Genomic DNA, 24,171 nt, shown 5'->3' on the forward strand with positions numbered 1-24,171 from the left:
ATTATTTTTCCAATCTGTATCTCTCAAAGTATGGTTCTTCCGATTGACTAAATCAGTTTTGTTTGAGATTGCATCAAAGATGCACTAGGACAGGTTACAGGTTTTTCATCACCAACGCATTTGGAAATAAAAAATAATTGATCCAATTAAATATGAAATTGATTCCACTAAGTTTTTAATTAAAACAGAAATCATTCACAAAATATAATTGTATCAATAAGTTTTTTGATTGAATATTTTTGTTTTTAAATTTATTTAATATTTTAATTGAATATTTCATAAATAAAATATATTTATTTTCTATGTGATAGATTTTTGTTTTAATTAAAATAATTATTTGAGTCAATTCATTTTTTTTAAGTGAATATTTTTTACATTTTTATTTGAATCAATTACATTTTAATTGAATCAATTAAATTTCAATTAAATCAAATATTTTTTAAATTAAATATTTGTTTAAGTTCAATTAAAGTTTTTAATATTCGTGATAAATTTTTCTGTATACTTGGCCACAAATACGGCTACCACTTTTCCTATTTCACAAAGTTTATACTAAAAAAACTTATATATAAAAAAAACTTATATATAAAAAAAACTTATATATAATAAAAAAAAAACATACAAAATTAATTCTGATTAAAAAATTAATGGAATCAAAAATGAATTGAATAAAAACAATTCACTTGTAAAAAATTTAATTTTTGATATAAAAAATAAAGAATTGTGTTTTTCTGTATACTTGGCCACAACTACGACTACACAAGGTTATCACAAAACTAATTTTAAAAAGAATTAAATTAAAAAAATTAACAATTTGTATATTTTACTAAAACAATTAATGGAGTCAATCAATTTTTTAAATGGCTGTATTTTTTAATTGAATTACAACTTTAATTGAATCAATTGATTTAATTTTTTAAATGAAAAAATATTGGTGATAAATGTTTCTGTATAGTTGGCCACAAATAAGGCTACAACTTTTTCCTATATCATGAATTTAACACAAAACCAAAATTAAAAAGAAATGTGCAATTTGTACACAAAAAAACCTGATTCAATCTCGAAATTAATTGATCCAATTAATTGTTTAATTGAAATGTCTTCAAATCACGAAAATTATAGTATTAATAATATTTTAATTAGAAATAAACAAATATTTGAATAAAAAACTAGTTGATTTAATTTAAAAATTCCAATTCATTTTTTAATTGATTCAATTAAATATTTAATTGATTGCAAAACTCAATTAATTTTTGGAATTAAAAACGTTACTATTTTCAATTGCTTTCTTATCTAAATTTTAGTTTTTAGTTTGCTTAAAAAAAATATTGTTTGAAATAAATTTTTATTAGTTATTAAATAAAAATCTATAACTTTTTTTAATTGTATCAAATAAATTTTAATTAAAAATTTTCAATTATTGATCAACATCAAGCAACTTTTTAATTGGAAATATTTTGGTGATATTTTTTCTGTGTATAAGAAAAAGTTAAAAAATAATATATTTAAATTTAAAAAAAGAATCATTAACAAATTTATTGTTTGAAATAAATTTTTATTTAAATTTAAAAAAAAAATCCATCACTTTTTTTAATTGTATCAATTAAATTTTAATTAAAAATTTTCAATTATTGATTTAATTAACTTAAGGTTTCTATCTTGAGTAAAAAGTTAATTGTATCAATTAATTTAGTAATTGAAAACAATTTAAACATCAAGCAACTTTTTAATTGAAAATATTTTGGTGATATTTTTTTCTGTATATAAGAAAAAATTAACAAATTATATATTTAGATAAAAAAATTTGTGGAGTCAAGTATTTTTTTAATTGAATTTTTCTTAATGGATTAAAATTTTACTTGAATCAATACATTTTGTATTGATTTTTTTTTAATGAATTAAAAAAAAACTATTTGAAAAAATATTGGTGATATTTCTTGGCCACAAAAACGGCTACAATTTTTCCTATTTCACAAAACCACACACTAACCAAAATTGACAATTTCTATAACGTAATTACAAAAGGGGGAAAACGCACTTTGTAAATCTGTGTCATAGTATATGAGTTTGCCGATATTTTAAACAATTTGATTGTCATACAGACAACAATGTTTTTCACTAAAAACGGAAAAATAAGATTAAATGGGAATACAATTGTTGCGGTGGGGTTCATTTTTTATGCATTGTTTTTTACATAGTTGTTTTAAAAAATAGAAAATACAAAATACATGTATGACGGACAAAATACTTGCAGAATAAAAAAAAAGTATATATAACATCATTTTTTTTTTGTGTTAAATCAAATGTTTTTAAGGAATTTATTTTTTTTATAATAAAACAATTATAGTATTACAGAATAAAAAATTGTGATGTTTCTGGCAAACAATGAAAATTATTTTATTAATCTTGTCATGTATCCCAGCATAACAAAAGTGCACACAAAAAAATATTTTTTGTTTTCAATCACGAAATTATTGATCCAATTAATTTTTAATTGTCGTCAATGACAGAATTCGATATCAAGTATGAAGTCAATTAAAAAAAATTAATTGATCCAATTAAAAAATAATGCATACAACCAATTTTTTGATTTTTGTATTAATTAAAAAATTTGTTGAATCAATTTCAAATTTTTAATTAAATTGAATTGATCTCAATTTAAATTTTAATAGGAAAAATTTTGGTGATATTTTTTTCTGTGTGTATGCAAAAAAACGCATTGATGTTCTTTTTGGATCCGCAAGTGGAACAAAAGCGGATCAGAAGCAATGAATTTTGCATGGGCTTGTCATAAGCATACGCAGCATTGATACAAAAAATAATAATAAAAAAACTTTTTCTTCACTTTTTCGATTTCTGCCTTATGTATACGTTACGCATAATTCTGATCAATGTTTTATGGCTAATTCCATGTAAATCGAGAAATAGGTCCGTATGTTTTTGATTTTTTTTTTAAATATCCATTATTTTATTTGCCTCCTGATAGAAATGGACCCCTACACTTTTTCAAATATTTTGTAAAAATGTCCAGTTTTTTATTTGTCCCAGTAAAATTCAGAAAATTTTAATTTATTGCGAAAACACTGGCTTTTTATACCCTGCGCCACACTGTGGAACAGGGTATTATAAGTTAGGTTATGTTAGGTGACAGCCCGATGTATCAGGCTCACTTAGACTTCAGTCCATTGTGATACCACATTGGTGAACTTCTCTCTTATCACTGAGTGCTGCCCGATTCCATGTTAAGCTCAATGACAAGGGACCTCCTTTTTATAGCCGAGTCCGAACGGCGTTCCACATTCTAGTGAAACCACTTAGAGAAGCTTTGAAACCCTCAGAAATGTCACCAGCATTACTGAGGTGGGATAATCCACCGCTGAAAAACTTTTTGGTGTTCGGTCGGAGCAGGAATCGAACCCACGACCTTGTGTATGCAAGGCGGGCATGCTAACCATTGTACCACGGTGGCTCCCTATTATAAATTAGTGCATATGTTTGCAACACCCAGAAGGAGACGAGCTAGATACATGGTGTCTTTGGCAAAAATGCTCAGGGTGGGCTCCTGAGTCTATATAGCCATGTCCGTCTGTCCGTGAACACATTTTTGTAATCAAAGTCTAGGTCGCAGTTTTAGTCCAATCGACTTCAAATTTAGCACAAATATGTGTTTTGGAAGAAATCGGTTCTGATTTAGAAATAGCTCCCATATATATATCTTTCGCCCGATATGGACTTATACGACCCCAGAAGCCACAGTTTTACCCAATTTGGTTGAAATTTTGCATTAGGAGTACAATTAGTAGTGTAGTCAAGTGTGCGAAATTTTATTGAAATCGGTTCAGCTTTAGATATAGCTCCCATATATATCGTTCGACCGATTTACACTCATATGACTACAGAGGCCAATTTTTTGCTCCGATTTAGTTGAAATTTTGCACAGGGAGTAGAATTAGCATTGTAGCTATGAGAGCCAAATTTGGTTGAAATCGGTTCAGAGTTAGATATAGCTCCCATATATAGCTTTCGCGCGATTTACACTCATATGACCACAGAGGCCAATTTTTTGCTCCGATTTAGTTGAAATTTTGCACAGGGAGTAGAATTAGCATTGTAGCTATGCATGCCAAATTTGGTTGAAATCGGTTCAGATTTAGATATAGCTTCCATATATATGCTTTTCCGATTTGGGCAAAAATGACCAAAATGCCAACAGTTTCCTGCCACTGCTAAGTCGAAAACTTGTAAAATTAACTCAAATTTTTATTTATTTCTAATACATATCTATCGACCGATAAATCATAAATACACTGTTGCTAAGTTGCCTCAAAATTGGTTCCGATTTAAATGTTTCTCATATTTTTTTACTAACATTGTGTTCCACCGTAGTGCATTAGCCGACTTAAATTTTGAGTATATAGATTTTGTAGACGTCTATCAAATTCTGTCAAGATCGAGTGATATTTATATGTATGTATTTGGGACAAACCTGTATATATAGCACCCAACACATTTGTCGGATGTGATATGGTATCGAAAATTTAGAACTACAAAGTGGTGCAGGGTATAATATAGTCAGCGCCGCCCGACTTTAGACTTTCCTTACTTGTTTTTCAATAAACCAGTGTTTTCTTGTGAAGTGAAAATTAAATCCATCTCTAGAGAATCATTTTTGAATGTATATTAAAAATGATGATCTAGAAGGAACTTCCCTTTTGTTTGTTTGCTGGGAGATATTGCAAATCATTGCCATCAATTTCAAAAATTTATGGCCGTTATGACCGCAGATTTCAAATCTCTCATTTACAAATATGGTATTGAAGCTTGATGCGTTCATGTTTTGCTGGCGGTTTGGTAACCAAATAAGGCTTGAAAGGAATGTAATCGATCATATGGATAATAAATGAAGTTTTTGTTTGATTATTGCCCGAAACAACAGACGCAATTCATTCATACCTGGCCGTCTGAAAAGTCATACATGCAATGATCTATGTTTAGATCATTAGATCGATCGAATATTCATATCATGTTTTAATTTTATTGTGGTTGTTGTTAACCATCACAAATAGAAGTCTCAATATTACTGAAATTATGTTAACAAATCTCAACCAATAGCTGACATTTGTCATTAAACTACACTATTCAGTGGTTAAAATCTGTATAGTTTTCAAAAGTTGCAAATAATCATATACCCAGCAAAATAAGTCATTACCAAATAACCTTGGAGGTAAATTGGTTCGCAATTGGTAAATGTTTCTTGATTATTTTTACAAAGTATTTGTCATAGGATCCACGCATAAGTAAAATAATTCTCTACAGTAATGTTTGTAAGTCATTATTCTCAACCATACGGGGTATGCGTGTATGGCCAATATCCTTTGGTAAGAAATTATTCAACTAAACTCCTATTGCAGTTTTCATGTGTATTGTATTCTTCAGATTACATATTATTTTATAGGTGAGTGAATATTTGGATCATAAACGAATAATAAAACGAAAATATCGAAATACTTTTTCCAAAGCAATGTATTCAATTTGCCCATCATATGTGACCAGAATCAAAAAAAAAAACCACTTTTCGATTTTTTTAAAGTTTGGCAAACGGCGGGACTTTTGAGTTTGCAAGTTTTTCAAAATTTCGAAAAGTAGACTTTTCGACCTTCTCATAGTTGGAGAAAAATTGTCTCCTCGACCATTAAATTTTTTTAAATATTGGAAAAATGGGAGCCTTTTCAAAATCCACTTTAGGATTTTTTTGGTTGATTTTTAATTTTCAAAACTTTTTTTTTTTAAGTTTACAACTATTTTTTAAATTTAGAAAAGTCGAATTTGCGAATATTTGAAAAATTGGAAAAATTTACTTCTTGAGTTTCAAACATTTTTGAGCTACGGTTAATCTTTCGACTTTTTGAAAAGTCGATTTATTAATAGTTGGGAAAAAATTGTTTCTTCGACCATTAAACCATTAAATATAGTTTTTTTTTTTATTTTTGTTTTAAGTTGATAACAATTTTTTTAGTTTGGAAAAGTCGACCTTTGGAAAATTGGACAAATTTACTTTTCGACTTTTTGAAAAGTAGACTCTTTCGTAGTTTCATAGTCTTTTCGACCATTAAACTTTTTTAACTATTGGAAAATGTGAACTTTTTCAAAATCCACTGTTAAATCGTTTTTTTTTTTTTATTTTCAGACTATTTTTTTTTTACTATTAAATATAGTTTTATTTTCGTTTTTTTTTTTAAGTTTACAACTTATTTTTAAATTTAGAAAAGTTGAGTATGCATTTTTTAAAAATCGGCCATTCGACCATTACATTTTTTTTAAATATTGGAAAAATGTGAGCCTTTTCAAAATCCACTTTAAGATTTTTTTGGTTGATTTTTAATTTTCAAAAACTTTTTTTTAAGTTTACAACTATTTTTTAAATTTAGAAAAGTCGAATTTGCGAATATTTGAAAAATTGGAAAAATTTACTTTTCGAGTTTCAAACATTTTCGAGCTTCGGTTAATCTTTCGACTGTTTGAAAAGTCGATTTTTCGACTTATTCATAGTTGGGAAAAAATTGTTTCTTCGACCATGAAACCATTAAATATATATTTTTTTTTTTTAAGTTGACAACTATTTTTTTTTTTTTAATTTAGAAAAGTCGACTTTTGGAAAATTGGAAAAATTTACTTTTTGACTTTTACAAGTTTTTGAGCGGTTAAACCGGAGTTTTTTTTTTTTTTTTTTTTTTTTTTTTTTTTTTGATCGGTTTTTCAAGTTTTGATTTTTGGGTTCAATTTGGAAAAGTCGACATTTTGACTTTTAAACTTCTTTAACATTTATAAATGTCGTCATTTTCAAAATTTGGAAAACAGTTGTAAATTTAACCCTTAGGTTAGGTTAGGTTAGGTGGCAGCCCGATGTATCAGGCTCACTTAGACTATTCAGTCCATTGTGATACCACATTGGTGAACTTCTCTCTTATCACTGAGTGCTGCCCGATTCCATGTTAAGCTCAATGACAAGGGACCTCCTTTTTATAGCCGAGTCCGAACGGCGTTCCACATTGCAGTGAAACCACTTAGAGAAGCTTTGAAACCCTCAGAAATGTCACCAGCATTACTGAGGTGGGATAATCCACCGCTGAAAAACTTTTTTTGGTGTTTGGTCGAAGCAGGAATCGAACCCACCACGACCTTGTGTATGCAAGGCGGGCATGCTAACCATTGCACCACGGTGGCTCCCGTGGTGCAATGGTTAGCCCTTGTGCACTCCTTGGGTCAATTTGATCCAACTATGCTTTTAAAACGTAATTTTTATTCCTTTAGTTATTGGATATTTATCCGAAACTTTTCTTTATCCATTACAGGGACGAAATGTATATTTTTGGAAGATAATAATAAAAATAAATATTTAAAAACACGATTAAAACGCACTTATCCAAGGAGTGCACAAGGGTTAAAAAAATAATAAAAATATTTCCATAATCCGCTATATTTAAAAACACGATTAACACGCACATATCCAAGGGAGTGCACAAGGGTTAAAAAAAAAGATTTTAAACATTTCCGTTTTTTTTTTCTTAATATATAAAAATCGATTTTATTAGGTTTTCGACTTTTTTTAAATTTGGAAAAGTCGACTTTTTCAAAAATTAAAAAAAAAATCGACTTTTAAAAATTTTTGAGCTGTTGTTAAACTGGTGTTTTCGGTTTTTAAAATTTGGTAAAATTGCCTCTTCGACCATTCGATTTTTTTTCGATTGTTCAACTTTTTAAAATAAAGAAAAGTCAATTTTTTTTGAATTTTCGACTTTTTCAAAAATTATAAATTATTACTTTTCGATTTTTTTTTTAAATATTTGAGCTGCGGTTAAATTTTAAAAATATGGAAAAACTTTTTTAAAATTTGTAAATATCGATTTTTTGATTTTTATCTATTTCAAAGTCAACTTTTCGGCTTTTAAAGGGTTTGAAAGAAAAGTCCCAAAATCTACTTTTCAAGTTTCCGACTATTTAAAATTTTTGAAAAAGCGGCTTTTCGTCTTTCTAAATTTTTCAAAACTTGTCAGCTGCAGTTACACCGGATAATTTTGCACATTCATATTTACCGCACATATATATCTTTTAAAATAATTGATATTGTCTACAGCAACCATATAAATATTTGCATCATATTCCCTTTTTAATCCGTTGTCGATTATGATCGATTTTGACGAACATCAAAAGTCCTATAGAAAAAATTGTGATACTCTCGAATTTCACATTGAATTTCACATTATAGGTAACTATATTGCCAAATTTTAAGTTTGCATGTTTTCGGATTAAGAAAATATCGCCAAACGAAAATTTTGTGATTCCAAATATCAGGACATGACTTTTAGTCGATTTTGGCTAAAATCAAAAGTCGATTATCGTAATTTGAAGAAAAAAGTCGAAAAATCGATACTTGACTTTTGCATCTTTAATATCTTGTCTGTGTAGGAATTTGATCGACATTAAACTGTGAATATCACAAACCGAATTTGTACACGCAGAATAGGAATATGATCACCTCAAACATGTTTCAAGAGTAAAATGTTATTTTTGTATGGTGACCATGTAATATGTTTGTCAGTAAAATGTTATTTTCTGCTTGCCGAAATCAGATACATGATTTCCGAGGAAATAACATGGTTGCGAAAACCATGTTACATGGTCACCACCCAAAAATAACATTTTGCTCTTAAAAAAAATGTTTGAGGTAATCATATTCCTTCTCTGGGTGTATTACTTCACTAATCAATCAAATCATTGCCGTCCGGTCATCTGTCGTTAACAGTTAATTTTGGCCGAACATTAAAAATTCGTCAGTGGCAATTTAAACGAATTTCCTATTGGAAGCGTTTATTAGAATAAGTCATAAAGGTCTACTAATTAAAGAGGCTCGATTGATGTAGAATTTAATATAGTCAGTTCAAGGCGAATTCAAAACTGTTTTTCACTTGCTTCTCTACGGTTTAATTGTAATTCAAAATTTGGTATGCGAAGCCTTTCCCAGCTTCTTTAGCCCTTTCTTTTTTCCCATAAACATCAAACCCAAGAAATATCGCACAAAATGTTATACGAATGTCTTGACGGTTATCCAAGTTTGTTGTGAAAAGTAAGCTGCTAAATAGATGAGTTGCTTATTAGCAATACCATTGATAGATTATATCATTGATGATATTGATTTCTGGACCAATTTACATAACAATAAAGACAAGTGATTTATAAAAAAATATTGAACTTTGGCAGCAGGCGGTTGAATCATTCATATTGAATATCTTCTTGACAAACGCCATCAATTTGCGGTTTAAAATCACAAAAATTAAATTTAATATCGATTATCGGTATTGATTGCAGTCAATTAAAATGCGTTGTTAGATTTTTCTGTGTTCTGCTTATTTTTTTTTTTTTGCTTCTTGCTAAATACCACAATAAACAAAACCGTATTGATTTTCCTTTAGATTGATTTTGTTGTTGTTGTTATTGCTTTTTTACTTTAATCCGAAAAATACAATGAAAATCGTTTTTTTTTTTTTATATGTATCTATTCTGAATTTTTTTTGTATTAGAATTGTTTTCCTTTTATTAGTTTCGCTTTTTTTTGTGTGCTCTATGTGCTCGTACAACGAATGTAGGAACGTATTTGTTGAAGATCTAAATATTGACTGAATTCATAATGATTTTCAAAATTTCTTTTATAAATCCACTGGCTTTGTAGTGAAAATAGTCGTTTTGTTGTCGTCACTGCAAACAAGCGGCCAGCAGCATCTCATCGTCATCATAATAATGAAGATCCTCTTCATAGGAAAAAATGATTATGTTGTTGGTGCTCTTACACTGACAGCGGGCAGCAATAAAGGAAAAGTGTTTTCCCACACTTTTGGGGGAGAGCCCATACAAGAGTTTCTCTTTTTGTTTAGAAAACGGCTCACTCTCTCTTTCCCTCTCCAATTTTGAAAAAAATTACACTCTTTAATTGCGGCCCAATACAGACACATTTTCTTTAAAGGGATGATAATATGGAGATAAATTTTAAAAAATTATAATTGCGATTTTTGTTTTTTTTTTAATTTAATGTGATATAAATTAATTTTATCTAATTAACTAAGTTTAACTCATTTCAATGAATATTTGCTTAATTAAAAAAAAAAGATGTACACCAATTTGAAATAAATTTTAATGTAGTTAAATAAATTAAATTACAATAAAAATTTGGTTCAATTTAATTAAGAAAAATAAACTAACATATATATATGTATATAATTATTTAATTTATTCAATTTAAAATTAAATTAAAAAAAAAAAAAATAAGAATAAAATAAAATTAAAATTAATGAAAAAAAATTTTTTTTTTTTTTTTAATAATAAAATAAAATTAAGCTAAAATTAATAGTAATTAATATACAGTAAGACAAAAAAAAGTTATACACCAATTTGAAATAAATTGTGGAACGATATGGAAAATATGAATTAAATATATATTTATTATAACTTAAATGAAAGCTCGGATCTCAAGTTTCAAGGTACGCGTATAATAAATATATACTTATATCATATGTTCCATATCGTTTTACAATTTATTTCAAATTGGTGTACAACTTTTTTTTCTGATTGTATATTAATTAAAATTAATTTTATTTTATTCTTAATTTTGTTGACTACAATAAAATTTAGTTTTAAATTGAATAAATACAATAATTATATATATATATATTTTTTATTTTATTTTACCTACTTTGCTTTGATTAAGATTAATTCAATTTATATTTGTTTAATTAAATTGAACCAACATTTTTATTTTACTCTAATTTAATTTATTTAACTACATTTAAATTTAGTGTTAAAGTAAAATAAATTAAGAAACTATATATTCATATTCATTTTATTTATAACTTACTTGCTTAAGTTCTAATGCCTTTAGGTTAGGTTAAAGTGGCAGCCCGATTAAAATTCAGTCTCACTTAGACTCTATTAACTTTAGTTTAATACAATTTAAATTAATTACTATTGAACTCAAATAAATTTATTCCGTTTTTTATACCCTCCACCATAGGATGGGGGGTATATAAACTTTGTCATTCCGTTTGTAACACATCGTAATATTGATCTAAGACCCCATAAAGTATATATATTCTGGGTCGTGGTGAAATTCTGAGTCGATCTGAGCATGTCCGTCCGTCCGTCCGTCTGTTGAAATCACGCTAACTTCCGAACGAAACAAGCTATCGACTTGAAACTTGGCACAAGTAGTTGTTATTGATGTAGGTCGGATGGTATGGGCCATAACGGTCCACTTTTACGTATAGCCCCCATATAAACCGATCCCCCGATTTGGCTTGTGGAGCCTTTAAGAGAAGCAAATTTAACCCGATCCGGCTGAAATTTGGTACATGATGTTAGTATATGGTCTCTAATGACCATGAAAAAATTGGTCCACATCGGTCCATAATTATATATAGCCCCCATATAAACCGATCCCCCGATTTGGCTTGCAGAGCCTCTAAGAGAAGCAACTTTAATCCGATCCGGCTGAAATTTGGTACATGATGTAAGTATATGGTCTCTAATGACCATGCAAAAATTGGTCCACATCGGTCCATAATTATACATAACCCCCATATAAACCGATCATCAGATTTGACCTCCGGAGCCTCTTGGAAGACCAAAATTCATCTGATTCAGTTGAAATGTGGTACGTGGTGTTAATATATGGCCTCAAACACCCATGCAAAAATTGGTCCATAATTATATATAGGCCCCATACAAATCGATCCGAACCGATTTGACCTCCGGAGCACCTTGGAAGAGCAAAATTCGTCCGACTCGGTGGAAATTTGGTACGTGATGTTAGTATATGGTGTCCAACAACAATGCAGAAATTGGTTCATATCAGTCCATAGTTATATATAGTCCGATCCTCAGATTTAACCTCCGGTGCCTTTTGGAGAAACAAAATTCATCCGATCTGGTCGAAATTTGGTACGTGGTGGTAGTATATGATATTTAACAACCATGCCAAAAGTGGTCCATATCAGTTCATAATCATATATAGCCCCCATATAAACCGATCCCGAGATTTGGTTTTGGAGACTCTTGGAGGAGCAAATTTCATCCGAGTCAGTTGAAATTTGGTACATTGTGCTAGTATATGGCCGTTAACAACCATGCCTAACTAGGTCCATATCGGTCTATAGTTATATATAGCCCTCAGATAAATCGATCCCCAATCACACAAAAATTGGTCCATATCAAGTTCATAATTGTATATAGCCCCCATATAAGCAACCCCCATATTTCAATTCTGGCTCTCTACGTACCGTGCCGTCCATATCGATTCGTAATTATTTGTAGACTTAACTAGACATAACTTTTTGTCTAATATATACCACGTATGGACTAACTCACAATTTAGAAAACGATGTTATGAAGTTTTAAGATATCACAACACAAGTAATTCGATTGTGGATGACGGTCTTTCGTAGAAGTTTCTACTCAATCCATGGTGGAGGGTACATAAGATTCGGCCTGGCCGAACTTACGGCCGTATATACTTCTTTTATTCTTAATTTTGTTAACTACAATAAAATTTAGTTTTAAATTGAATAAATACAATAATTATATATATACTTTAAGATTAATTCAATTTATATTTGCTTAAATACATTGAACCAACATTTTTATTTTACTCTAATTTAATTTATTTAACTACATTTAAATTTAGTGTTAAAGTAAAATAAATTAAGAAACTATATTCATATTTTTTTTTATTTATAACTTACTTGCTTAAATTCTATTGCCTTTAGTTTAATACAATTTAAATTAATTACTATTGAACTCAAATAAATTTATTTATTTTTTTTCGAATTGAATTTAACTAACTATTAATTAATTTAATTAAGTATATATTTTAATCTATTTTATTTAACCTACCTCGCTTTGTTTGAGTTTAACACAATTCAATTTTATATGCATAATTAAATGGAGCAAATAACTTTATTTTATTCTAATAAATAAATGAATAACATATATTTTAATTTATTTTATTTTACCTACACAGAAAAAAATATCACCAAAATATTTCCAATTAAAAAGTTAATTGAAGTTGAAAATTTTTTCAATTAATAAATTAATTGATACAATTAACTTTTTAATCATGATAGAAACATTAAGTTAATTAAGTCAATGATTGAAATTTTTAAAATTTGTAATTAAAAAATTAATTGATACAATTAACCTTTTAATCTAATTCGGAAGACTAATTAAAAATGTATTTCAAACAATCATTTGTTAATCCAAATAAAAACTCTAAGCCAATTCAGAAAGTAATTAAAAATAGTTACCTTTTTTTAATTAATAAATTAATTGAGTTTTTCAATTAACATCAATTAAATTTTTAATTGAATCAATTAAAAAATTAATTGAAATTTGCTGAAAAAATCAATTAATTTTTTAATCAAGAATTTTTTCTATGCCCAATTAAAACTGTGATTGATACTATCATTTTCGTGATTGAAGACATTTCAATTAAAAAATTAATTGGATCAATTAATTTGGTGATTGAATCAGAAAAATTTTTTTCTGTGTGTACTTCGCCACTTTGTCTAAAATTCACTCAATTTAATTTATATTGATTCAATTATTTTAATATAATAAAATTTGAATTAATTACAATTGAACTGAACTAAATTTATTTTATTATACTTTAATTTAGTTAACTACAAATGTATATAGTTTTAAATCAAATAAAATTCGTTATATATTTTCATTTATTTGGAAATACCCAGCAAAAAAAATTGGAAGTTGTTCCACAAACATTTCTTTTAAAGCCCATCCCAGAATCCCCCATCGAGTTTTTAAAACTTCCGATGCAGTCCCTTTGGACAAGTCCACAAACATTTATTCTAAAGAGCATCGTGGGATCCCCCAATGATCCCCCTTTTGGACAAGCACACAAACATTTCTTCTAAAGCGCATGTTGGGATCCCCCAATGATTTTTCTCTACTTCCGATGCAGTCCTTGTGGACAAGTTTTAGAAAGAACTCAATCAGATTATTTTAAGTGCAAATTTTGGACAATTAAATTTTACAAAAAAATAGAATAGAAAAATAAATAGAAAATTAATAAAAAAAAAGTAAAAAAATAATAATAAAACAAATAAATTTTATCCCCACTAGGATTTGAACCTGTGCCATTTAACTTTTTCGCTTCAGTGGAAGTTCTTTTGAGAAGGTTTTGAAAACTACGAGATTTTTTTTTTTTGTTTTTTTGATTTTTAATGGAAAAAATATATTTATACGAAAATATATGCCGAAAATAAAAACGATGTATAACATAATAAAAATATTTTTTTAGAAAAATATTTGATAAAAAATTGCCGCTGGTGAGATTTGAACCTGCGTTTCTTATTTTTTCGTTCATGCTAATAAAGAACATCTCGAGAAGCAATTAGAATGTTATTCCTTGGTGTCGTATTACGATCATATCACAAACATTTGAATTGATCTTTCGACGCTTTATGTTCAATGGCGTTTGTGGCAGAGTGTGCTAAGGCGTTCTGTTATGGTGCCAGCAAACCCAGGTTCAATCCCTGGTCGGAGCGAAAAAGTTTTTCAAATTGTAAAAATTAGATAATAGGAAAATAATAGTGTAATAAAACATATGGATGAAAAAAAAAGTGAAATTGGTTGAAATAAAATTTTTTTTTTTGCTTTTTAAATTTCTTCATTCAAATTAACTTCCAGGGCACAACTTCTAAATCAATGCAAAGGATCCAAAAAGGGATTACTTCCGTCCTATGTGACAAGCCCATATAAAATTCATTGGAGATGATCCAAGTTTGCACTACTTCCGGATCACAGATTGGGGATCCCAACTACTTTTTTGGAAGCTGGATAATTTAGTTTAATTTGGTTTTATTATAAGTGAAACGTAAAGTAATTTAATCAAATTTAATTTAGAGTGCTAAACTAAATAAAGTGTCCAAAATGTATATAGAAAACACAGATACCAAATATTTTTAAGCAAAGACCATAGAAAAAGAAGACATGAATTGGGCTTTGATAGTGTTAGTGCTAAGAACCAGAGATTAGCCCCGTACTTGTAGGAAAAGCGCTTCGAACTTACTGGTATGATACAGACAATTTTTATTTTGCTATTTTCTCAAAAGTTCCTGCAAATTTCTGTGTCGTTTGCACTAAATTATTAATTAAATGTTTCATGAAGTGTTTTTGTTCTTTTAAAAGTTAAAAAAAATTGCTAAAATAAGAGAATTAGGTTTTGTTACGAATGCAAAATGAAAAGAGAAACCGAAAAAAAGTTGCAACTTCTCAACGAACATGTATGGGGCTAATCTCTGGTTCTTGAGAAAAAAGAATAACAACATGCCCAATTCATGTCTTCTTTTTCTATGGTCTTTGTTTTTAAGTTTTTTGGACATACCTTAATTTTATTTATTTATTTATTTATTTATTTTTTTTTTTTTTTGAAAATGTTTTTCAGATTTTGTTTCATTTTCAAGTGGGAGTTTCCACTATTACATGATGGCTTAAAATATAGAGAAAGTGCAGTATATTTGTTTGAAGGCTCAAACTAAGAATTGCACCAGTGCGCTGGACCATGATCAAAAATGAGGCTTTTCAAGGTATGTCACATTTCCCGATTTTTTCATTATTTTGGGGTTTTATTGCATATTTTGAAATTGAAATTTTATTGCATAATGAAAAAAAAAAACGCGAAAAAAATGACGAAGTATTCCACAAATAATTTTATGGGTTTTTTTCGTTTTACCAAAAGTCTGAATAAATAAATAAAAACGAAAATTTGTGAATTTTGTTTGAGGATTTATTTCGTTAAGAAGGCTGAGATTTGAAGACTACTTAGACTTAAAACGAAAATTTGTGCGAATTTTGTTTGAAGATTTGTTTCGTTAAGAAATAATAGCCCAATTTTGGCAAATACGTGACTCATTTTGAGGGTTTTTCATTTTCACAAACATGTTATATGTTCGCTGTCCAAACAAAAAAAAACTTTTTGCTTGAAACATGCTTAGTTAAGTTGATGATATTCCTTCTCTGGTTGTATGTGCATAGTACGAAGAAATCGCAGCAATAATTAAAAACTTCAAATTATTTTTTTATACGACTACTTATCTTTCAGTGTACCTTTGTCAGAAAGTTTGGCGACAAGGAACCACAGACAACAACAATAAAATACATCATGACTACTATGTGTGAATATTTATCATGTCGTGAGAATTTTTGGGATATTCATCATCATATGCCATCGCGCAGGCATATTAACTTTTCTATGCTCTCATCAACAGTAGAGAGGATATATTATTTGACCGGGCCAATGTTTATTACATTTGAACAGTGGGTTACTTTTAAGGTTCTTTTTTTTTTAAAGAATTTAAATAAAAATAAATTGAATAATTTTTTTATATTATTTTAAAACAAACTAAAATCAATTAACTTCTTCAAATTGATGTCAATTAAATTGAAGCATTATTATCTAGAAGATCATTTTTGACAGGTTTAAAGGAATTATGAATAATCACTTTGATTTGAATTTTTCAAATTCCTTTACGTAAATGAAAGGTTAAAATATCATTTTATCATTTAATCAAAATTCAATTAAATAATCCACAACAAACTGAATTCAAAATTAATTAAAATTAAACATCGCTCCCTTCAAATTTCAATATTTACTGAGAAGTCTTAAGCAAAGTGACATTATAACCCTACAGCTTTTAAACGTTCATTGAACTCATCCATTTCACTTTCGGTCAAAATGGATCTATGCCAATACATAAATATTGATATATATACTGCCTGCATGCCTGCTTGGATGTCTCTCTGTATGCCTCCCAGTACGATAATTTGGTCATGCAACCATAGCATTGCTTCTCGCTTTTTGTGCATCAATGCTGCGTCTTATGTAGATCAGTCGGTTGTACCAGGAAGCTAAACGATTCTATCTCATTTCTTTTGAAACTTTAGATATGTCTGCTAGTGGCATATAAAAAATGCTGACATACTCGCAGCAGTATGCTAGTCATGTGGCATGAAAAAAAACTAAATTTAGAGCAGACACATGTAAACACAAAATTGATCCAAAAATAATAAAAAATAATTTCATATAAAAGAAAACTACAGAAAAAACAACCAAAAATAAAATGGGATAAAACATGTTCAATGTTTATGTAAAAAACCAAAACATAATATACCACTTGTATTGGAATAGTTGGTTGGGATGAGTTTGGGTGCATTGACATGAGTTGTGAAGGTGGCAGAGAAGTAATACATAAATAGAATTCTATGTAAAAATTATACGCGAACAGTCATATATAGTTTCACTCAAGGAAAATTGTCCACATTGATTGATTTCAAAGCTCCATGAGCATAAAACATTAAATGATCTAAACAAAAACAGTATTTGTTTAAATTTACTAGTTTTTTTCTCTATTAATATAAATTAAAATTAATTAAATTAACCAACTTTTAAACAGAATAACGGATATGCATATAATATATCCCATAAACCCGTTATAGCAGATATCAGGAGTGATATCTGACACTAACACTCCTTGCTCCTTGGTCCAATATAGCCACCACATAGATCGATCTCCCGATTTGACTTCTTGAGAGCATATTAGCCATCTGTATGATATTTAAAATCTAAGAGCATTTTGTATCCAATGGGAAATACGACAAATTTGGTATACGTCGGTCGGTCTAATAGGTTGGCTGATAAGTCCCCGGTCTAACAAAGAAAAACTCATTTTTTTCGTCTTTATTATTCAACATAGTTCCCTTCAAGAGCGATCCAATTTTTTGATACCATTTTGGTAGTACTTCTTCGGTTTTGCCTCAAAATAGGCCTCAGTTTCGGCGATCACCTCTTCATTGGAGCCAAATTTTTTCCCTGCGAGCATCCTTTTGAGGTCTGAGAACAAGAAAAAGTCCGTGGGGGCCAGATCTGGAGAATACGGTGGGTGGGGAAGCAATTCGAAGCCCAATTCATGAATTTTTGCCATCGTTCTCAATGACTTGTGGCACGGTGCGTTGTCTTGGTGGAACAACACTTTTTTCTTCTTCATATGGGGCCGTCTTGACGCGATTGCGACCTTCAAACGCTCCAATAACGCCATATAATAGTCAATGTTGATGGTTTTTCTCTTCTCAAGATAATCGATAAAAATTATTCCATGCGCATCCCAAAAAAACAGAGGCCATTACTTTGCCAGCGGACTTTTGAGTCTTTCCACGCTTCGGAGACGGTTCACCGGTCGCTGTCCACCCTGCCGACTGTCGATTGGACTCAGGAGTGTAGTGATGGAGCCATGTTTCATCCATTGTCACATATCGACGGAAAAACTCGGGTGTAATACGAGTTAACAGCTGCAAACACCGCTCAGAATCATCAACACGTTGTTGTTTTTGGTCAAATGTGAGCTCGCGCGGCACCCATTTTGCACAGAGCTTCCGCATATCCAAATATTGATGAATGATATGACCAACACCTTCCTTTCATATCTTTAAGGCCTCTGCTATCTCGATCAACTTCATTTTACGGTCATTCAAAATCATTTTGGGTTTTTTTTTTTTGTGATGTTTTCGTCGGTAACCACCTATTTCGGGCGTCCACTGCGTTCACCATCCTCCGTGCTCATTTCACCACGCTTGAATTTTGCATACCAATCAATTATTGTTGATTTCCCTGGGGCAGAGTCCGGAAACTCATTATCAAGCCAAGTTTTTGCTTCCACCGTATTTTTCCCCTTCAGAAAACAGTATTTTATCAAAATACGAAATTCCTTTTTTTCCATTTTTTTCACAATAACAAAAGTTGCTTCACAAAAGACGCTCTATCTCACAAACTAATTGACTTACAGACGTCAAATTTTGACACGAATCATTTGAAGGTTGGTACTATATAAAAATAATATGCATTTAATACTAGCGACGCCATCTATGTGTCAGACCGGGGACTTATCAGCCAACCTGTTATGTTTTGATAGAAATCAAACAAAATGTCATTGGTATGCCATGGATGCCCCAGTTGGTAGAATTACACCAAAAATTTTCGATTTTTTACTGTTTGGTAGATTGGTAGAATTATTTTTGTTTGGTAGATTTTCTATGTTTTGAATAAAACTCTGACCAAATTTCTTATAGAAAGACAATTTGGCAAAATTTTCTATAGAAATAAAATTTTGCAAAAATTTTCTATAGAAATAAAAGTTTGACAAAAATATTCTGTAGAAATAAAATTTTGCAAAAAAAAAATTTCTATAGAAATAGAATTTTGACAAAAATATTCTGTAGAAATCAAATTGTGGCAAAATTTTCTAGAGAAATAAAACTTTGGCCAATTTTTTTAATAGAAATAGAAATTTGGCAACATTTTCTATGGAAATAAAGATTTGGCCAAAATTTCTTTAGAAATAAAGTTTTAGCAAAATTTCCAATAGAAATAAAATTTTGACAAACTTTGTCTATAGAAATAAAATTTTGCAAAAACCTTTTATAGAAATAAAATTTTGACCAAATTTTCTATAGAAATAAAATTTTAGCCAAAATTTCAATAGAAATAGAAATTTGTCAAAATTTTCTATAAAAATAAATTTTTGGCCAAAGTTTCTATAGAAATAAAATTTTGGTAAAATTTTCTATAGAAATACAATTTTGGCAAAATTTTCTATAGAAACAAAATTTTCTGTAAAAATAAAATTTTGCAAAACCTTTCTATAGAAATAAAATTTTGCAAAAATTTTCTATAGAAATAACATTTTGGCAAACATTTTCTATAGAAATAAGACGTTGACAAAATCTTCTATAGAAATAAAATTTTGGCAAAATTTTCTATAGAAACAAAATTTTGGCAAAAGTACCTATAGAAATTAAATTTTGACAAGAGTTCCCATGGAAATAAAGTTTTCTATAGAAATAAAATTGTGCAAAAATTTTTTATAGAAATAACATTAGAAAAAATAAGAAATAAAATTTCGACAAATATTTGATCAAAAACTTCAAAATAAGATTTTTTAAATTTGGTAGATTTTTGTTAAAATTTTTTTCAAATTTTGAAAGATTATTTTTGGCACGAGTGGCAACCGTTATAGGGACCTGATTGGAGTTATACAACGTGAGATTCAAATAACGCCATCTATTGGAATTAATATGGAATTCTTTCTACTACAAGTGATTTATATTAAAATATAAATAAAATGTTATTTATTTAATTTAATTGTTTTCCTAATTTAACATGAAACCATTTTAAATCAAAAATAATTTTTTAGAACACTTTTAAAGGCTATATAATCAATTTAATTTTATCTTGCAGTAAAATTAATTTTTAAATTTCTTTTATTTCAATTTCATAAAATATTTTAATTCGATAATTTATTATTATGTTTTTGATTTTACTTAAATTAAATGTATTAAATAGTACCGATAATAATATTTTTAAAGTAACATATCATATAAAATTAATTAATAACATTAATAATTAAAAGAATCAACGGTGATGTTATTAAAGGAGTCGGGTTTCCCTACTCATGTATGTTTATTTATTGCGTCTATAATTTCCCTTGTTGATAATTGCTGGGGGACGACTAGACCAAATGAGTATTTGTTCATTTCATGTTTCTGTGTATGCCAACAAATATATCCCTTTTTGGGAGAAAACCCAAAAATAGAACGTAGTGACTTGGACAAGAACCGACTGAATGAGTGATGGACCTTAGTATAAATTTAGTTCTTACAGCAATACTGAGAAGCCTAATATATTTTTTACGATGGTGTTGTTGACCTATTCAACTTCTGACCTACATTTTCGTAGCAATAGTCCAAAGTACTTTAGTTTTATTCCAATGGCCAATAATTGATTTTTGTTTTTACATTTATTGCAATTGTTTTTTTTGTTCTATTTTATTATTTTATATACATCTAAACAAGAAATCAAATTTTGATATTGATATTGATTCCGAGTAGTATTACCGTTGGGCCACTTTGATGGTGAATTTGCCACTTTTTTAAGCGGTGATACACCCAAAAAAACGTGGAAGAAAATGTAGGTATATTTTAGAAAATTTGTAACTTTTTTCTAATTGAAACATGTTACAAATAAGTTAATACTTTTTGTCAAATTGAAGAAAATTTTTTAAAAATAATTAATTTTTTTCTGTTTAAGAAAATTTCATATGTTGAAATTAAAAAAAAAAATGGATTTAAAAATGGTTAAAATGTCTTTAGCGCTGTACGAAGTTCAAGACAGGTACAATTTTAGTCAAATTTACTCGTTTGGGAGACTTATGAACTCAATTTAAGAAAACTTCTACCACTTTAGGAAAATATGAACTAATTTATTTGTTAGTAAAATTGTACACTATATTTGTGTATAACTTTTTTTCTTATTTTTAGTTCACCTCATTAAAGTTAGCAAAAAATTATTCAAAAAAGGAACATTTACTCATATTGGGTAAAATTTAACTAATACCAACTAATCGTCATGAACTAAAATAAAGTTCAGTTGGCATTAGAGCCCCTTTTTCTGGGTGTACTTTTGTGATACATTTCACATAATTGTGCCACTTTTTTGTCATATTGTGGTACATTTTAATAACGTTTTTGCATACTGTACATTTTGTAAATGTTGATACCTAATACCGTTAAGATTACGGATATAATTAACAAATAATCGTGTTTTGCAGTCGAATAATAAATTTGTGAACAATATATACATCCAAACAAGACATATATACATCCAAAAAAAAGAAATCGACTTTTGATATTGATATTGATTCCGAGTAGTATTACCGTTGTGCCACTTTGGTGATGAATTTGCCACTTTTTTCAAGCGGTGATACTTTTGTGATACTTTTCACATAATTGTGCCACTTTTTTGTCATATTGTGCTACATTTTAATAACGTTTTTGCATACTGTACATTTTATAAATGTTGATACCTAATACCGTTAAGATTACGGATATAATTAAAAAATAATCGTGTTTTGCAGTCGAATAATAAATTTGTGAACAATTTCCCCTTTTGTCGTAATGTTTTCACCGGACTATTGTTTCGCCTAAAAGAATGCAAATAAAATTTTCTATTGCAGATACACCGGAATAATATTCTTTATATGAAATTTCAAAGAATGGTTTTAAATAAAATTAACATAAAATGATGGTTACACTCAAAAAAAAAAAATCAACCCTATATGGCACTAAAGCCAATTTAATTCTAGTTCTATTCATGGAGTTACGAGGGCAGTTCGGAAACTTCTTTGCCTAGCACAAAAAGCTGGGTATAAACAGAAAAAAATTAAGTGCTTTGGAAACTTCCATCTGTGTTATGAACACATGTTAAATTTTGTTTCGATCTGGCAACTCCTTCGTATAGAAACAGGTGTTCAAAAAAGACGCATCCGAAATTGTTTTACAATGGAAAAATTAGAAATGCGTGCTGTCATTAAATATTTACATAAAAAAGGTTTATCGGGACAAGAAATTCATAATGATATGGCGAATGTGTTAGGTGAAAGTGCTTCTTCATATGCAACAGTAAAAAAATTGTGTTGCTGAATTTAAACGTGATCGTACAAGCATTGAAGATGAACCACGTAGTGGACGTCCAAAAACAGCAACAACAACAACAACAGAAATTGTAGCCAAAGGGCATGATATGGTATTAAATGATCGACGAATAAAAGTGCGTCAAATTGCTAATATCATGGGCATCTCAAATGATCGAGTCCATTTAATTTTGCATGAAGAACTACAGATGAAAAAGCTTTCTGCAAGATGGGTGCCGTATTTGTTAACAGTCGATCCAAAACGCATAAGAATAAACATTTCTTAAGCTTGTTTGGATCGTTTTAAGCGAAATAAAATGGATTTTAAGCGTCGTTTCATAACTGTTGATGAGACATGGATCCGCCACTATACTCCAGAAACAAAAGAACAATCCAAACAATGGACTGAAGCTGGAGAAAGTGCCCCCAAAGAAGGCAAAAACAATTCAATCGGCTGGTTAGGTTATGGCAACGGTTTTTTGGGACTTCAAAGGTATTTTATTGATTGACTATCTGCAAAAGGGTAAAACAATAAATTCAGAGTACTATTGCAACCTTTTGGATCAATTAAATGTACAAATTCGAGAAAAACGTCCTGGCTTACAACAGAAAAAAATAATTTTTCATCAAGACAACGCACCAGCGTACAAGAGTGTTTTAACAATGGCTAAAATCAACGAATTAAAATACGAGTTGCTTGACCACCCACCTTATTCTCCTGATTTAGCACCCAGTGATTTTTACTTGTTCCCAAATCTAAAAAAAATTCCTTGCAATTGCAGTTGTAAACCACTATTTTGAAGACCTTGAGGAAAACTATTTTAATCAAAGGGATAGAATTGCTAGAAAAGCGTTGGACTAAGTGTATTGAAGTTTCAGGAGATTACATTGAAAAACAAAAATATTTTTGAAAAACTAACTATTCTTTTTCATTGATAGGCTAAGAAGTTTCCGAACCGCCCTCGTATTATGTTTTAATAATATTTCCATGACTTTAATAATTCTTTTCATACGTTAGTTAAATGAACTAAAAAAGAGGAAAAAATGATACAGAAATGAAACATAAAGATTTACTAAATTCACACCTCCCACAAAATAGTTGAGAATTTCTTAAAACTCGGATTTATTTGCTCTTCAAGAAAATACTTTATAGAAAAGAATATGTCTAAAATTTTGTATATTTCTTTAGGTGTAGAAAAATCGCTATTAGCTAGAATGTTATTCCGTGCTTGTCCCCCACATTTGAAAATTATTCTTTGTACAATATGAACAATTAATTGTCAAATATTTGTAAAAATTAAATGGTGTAATATATTCATTATATTCGTATACCCCTCAAAACATCTGGTTTTGATTTAAATGCATTGACGTCAAACTTTTGCATTTAGAAAATTTATCCGGCATCGAAAATGTTGAAACGCAATAATAATTTACAGTAACAAAACAAAAACCAATTTAATTTAATCGAGTTGAACTAAAATGTAATTAAATAGTATAACTAAAATAAATGAACTACATTTACACTGAGAAAAAAAAAGCTTATGAATCACTTGGAACAAATGCCCCAAAGATTTCACTTTACCCAAAT

General features: G+C 29.0%; 1 protein-coding gene across 23 annotated transcripts in view; it reads right to left on the reverse strand.

Annotated features, from left to right (window-relative positions):
* The window catches only part of Mbs (Myosin binding subunit), a 251,005-nt gene that overhangs the window by 47,600 nt on the left and 179,234 nt on the right, over positions 1–24,171 (reverse strand). For 2 of the 23 annotated variants that reach the window (XM_075303763.1, XM_075303762.1), the window contains exon 1: positions 9,437–9,674. The exons of 20 other annotated variants lie outside the window; for them this stretch is intronic. The gene's annotated coding sequence lies outside the window, so the exon portion shown is untranslated. Of the gene's footprint in view, positions 1–9,436; positions 9,675–24,171 lie in introns of those variants that run through there. One more of the 23 variants, XM_075303764.1, reaches the window with a different exon arrangement.

This window comes from Haematobia irritans, chromosome 4 (genome assembly GCF_050003625.1).
Source record: "Haematobia irritans isolate KBUSLIRL chromosome 4, ASM5000362v1, whole genome shotgun sequence".
In the NCBI taxonomy this organism is placed as follows: domain Eukaryota; kingdom Metazoa; phylum Arthropoda; class Insecta; order Diptera; family Muscidae; genus Haematobia; species Haematobia irritans.